The 3,211-nt window shown below is 50.1% G+C and overlaps 1 long non-coding RNA gene across 1 annotated transcript; it reads left to right on the top strand.

Moving 5' to 3' along the window:
* The first annotated feature begins 1,296 nt into the window (after positions 1–1,296).
* Positions 1,297–2,934, top strand: LOC130526194 (uncharacterized). Its single transcript, XR_008950677.1, has 2 exons — positions 1,297–2,253; positions 2,412–2,934. It is a non-coding gene; the product is annotated as an uncharacterized LOC130526194 (long non-coding RNA).
* The last annotated feature ends 277 nt before the right edge of the window (positions 2,935–3,211 follow it).

Raw genomic sequence — 3,211 nt, forward strand, 5'->3', positions numbered from 1 at the left:
TGGGGGGGAGAAGGGAACTTCGAGAGAAAGCAGCGCAGCGCAAAGTGCTTCAAGATGGCTGATGTCAGGAGGCAGCGGAGGCCGGTTCCTGGCGTGGATGCTTGGAGAAATAATCCTCAAATGGTGACACTGGAGCATCAACAACAACACAAACACCCTCCTGGCTGCTGAGGTTCTGCAGCAGGAAGCTACTGTCGGGGAAGTGCTGAGCGCTGACTTGAGGAATTTCGCTCCTCGCCAAGGATCAGAAGGCGATCCATCGTGACAACAAGTCCCTCATTACAGGCTCAGGAAGACTGTGACCAAGATTACAGCAAACTGGTTTTGTTAGCATTGGATGTGTTCATCCATGCCGGCAAAGTTATTTCCGAACTTCGCAAACTCTGCAGAGCTGTATACACTGTCTTTATAGTTTTCCGGAATGCCTTCGCGCGGGCGCACGCAAAGCTCCGAGGGAACTCAAGCTCGAATGAACGACGTGTCGCAGACAAAAATGTGCGAGTGTATTTGAATTTCAAAAGAAGAGCTCTCTGGGCTCAGCCTTCGCACTGCCCTAATTGTCCTAACTGCTCCAGTCTTTCCCAACAGTCGGAGGTGGGCCCTGAAGTCCATCAGCCCAATATCAAGCATAGCGGCCATAATGGCGCCCGCTTCATTACTCCGTTGCTGGGAGCGGCGGCGCGATGGCCTGGGGATGAGATGAAGGCCGGGGGTTAAGCATGGCTGGGCAGAGCTCAAGTGTGAAAGAGCGAAACGCCCCTTTGCCCATTCTGCGTCCGTAAGAGACCCCGAGTCCGGGTACCAGCCTTCATTCACTGCACATAGATTAGAGCCACAAAAGAAGCAGCGGTTATCAGTGACTCTTTAGCTTGTAGCCACTCCCCTCTTATGCATCAGAAGCCAATGAATTATTTACACCCAGAGCTCCAGCGGATTCCGCGGCATTACCGGGCTTTTTCTCATCGTTTTCTCAACGCCCGTCTCCGTAAACGCTCCAACGTGTGCGAGTTTTAGGACTGACCTCTCCCCTCCTGTTTTTCTAGTAATCCCAAAGTTATTATGTCCAATTGTGTTAATTGCTGCGCGGAGTGGCCGCGCGGCGTCTGTAACAAGCCGCCATTGACAGCGGTGAACCGTGCGTGGGTGAAGACGTCAGAAACAAGTGGCGCTGTCCCGCCGTTGAACCCCCAAACTGCTCTTACACATGTCTCACCTTTCATCCCGTGACCCCATTATTCCTCCTTCCATAGAAACCTCACCAAACAGAACATGTTTGATTGCCCGCCCTCCGATCTCTCCCCCTCCCCCCCTCTCATAATGTTATCTTAGGAAATGTGGAAACGATTCAACCGCCGTTCGATTTTGGCGGACAAAATGACTACCATATTGGCGTCCGCCGTGTTGGCGTGCGTTTGTGAGCGTGAGAGAGAAGGGAGAGCGAGACAGTGTGTGTGAGGAGTCCCCCCCCCACCCCTAGAGATTCCATTGAGAGATTCCAGAGGCTGTGATCCACTTCCTCTCATCATGGCAAATTGACCATGTGCACTTGACGGCCAGCTGAGTAATCTCCTGACACGTCGGGTTTAACACACCACTCGGCAATCGCAGAAAGAAAAATAACTTTGGGGAAGAGAAGTCATAAATAACCTGGCAGGGGGAGAGAGAGCTTCACTCGCTACTTGCCCTCTGAACCCGCTTGAGAAAACAGTCAATAAGAGAAGAACCACATGATTTTCGCCTGAGTTATGTGGATGCAATCATTAGCAGAGCCATTATACGCCTGCAGGCTAATGCTAATCTTGAGCCGCGAACAACGGTCGATACATGGAAATAGTTATTTTGAGCAATAAGGCAAAAATGGTACATTTCAAGAGTTTATGGTAATCTAGGAAACAATCAAATCACTATGTTAGGGCTGCTATTTTCAATAACATGTCACGATGAACACGGGAAGATTTGGATGGAACCAAACTATATGACACACACACACATCGTGTGAGAGCATCAAGGAATATACAGGATAAAAAGCCCCAACAGTCACTGGCACCGCTTCTCCTTCCTCACTGTTTCCTGGCAGCATGAAGAGAAAGTGCAGCGAGGACAGTGAGACGGGGCCACATTCTTTAAAGCGGAGGTTTACACTTGGGCCGCGTACAGCTGACTCCTCATGGCACATCCGCACCGAGCCAGCCTTCAGACTCCCCTGGAGGTGGCCCCCGTTGACATCTGAGCCGAATAAAGACAGAAACAAAGGTGTGTGTGTGTGTGTGTGTGTTGAACTTGCAGGGTTTAGAGGGAAAAAAATGTGGTCATCAATTGCTGGCAGCAGATCCAGTGCGAAGATTACTGGACTGTAACCCAGCGGCAGATGTCTGATGAGTGTCTATTAACCTGCTTCCTACATCTCGTAGGCCGTGAGGCTGATGGATTTTGACCAGGAGACCTTGTCCCGCCCAATAGGAGGGGCCAGTAATCCCTCGCCGGGAAATAGTTGCCAGAGACCTCATGACCTGATTGGCTGTGTTTCTACATGTCTGGCACGGCTAAGATGTTTTTTTTAAATGCTGTTTTTTATTTGTTTTTTGTGGGTGGGGGGGGTAGATCACTGTATTTCTCTGCTTTTGTTATTTGCTACCACGTTTTCCTGTTCTGTTTACAATTGTTCATCCATCTCTACAATTATCTTCCAGCGGGGAAAATGCTCTCCATTAATTCCACCCTCAGATCCTTGTTCAGGTTCCTTAATGGAATCCTGCTCACTTTGCTCCCAAGGAGTCTCTTGGCTAAAAAAATACATATGGAGAACACACTGGGTCCGACTAATTATTGTTGTTACTACTGTCAATCGCAATGTTTGCTAAATGTTTGTGGCCAGCTTTTCTCTTTCCTGTACAGATCTACAGTTCATCACCAATAAAAATCTCTGTAAATGCGCGTCAGTGTAGATCACATTAGCGGTCTGCGTAACATGGCCCAGGGTGACGGGCTGGATCGAGGAGGCAGCACGCAGCACGTGGGGCACAGGGCGGGAAATTGTAGGGAGCACAGCGAGCGCAAGGTCTGTACTGCACATCTGCTCCTGTATTAAAGGCATATGGGCCGGGGCGAAGCATCCGCTGATGAGCACACCCCGACTCCAGCCCCGAGTCCAATCAGTGCTGATGGGGCTGATGTAATGGACCGGCATCGGCCACCCTTGTCCTCTCAAGTA

The sequence above is a fragment of the Takifugu flavidus genome, chromosome 5, assembly GCF_003711565.1.
Source record: "Takifugu flavidus isolate HTHZ2018 chromosome 5, ASM371156v2, whole genome shotgun sequence".
In the NCBI taxonomy this organism is placed as follows: Eukaryota; Metazoa; Chordata; class Actinopteri; order Tetraodontiformes; family Tetraodontidae; genus Takifugu; species Takifugu flavidus.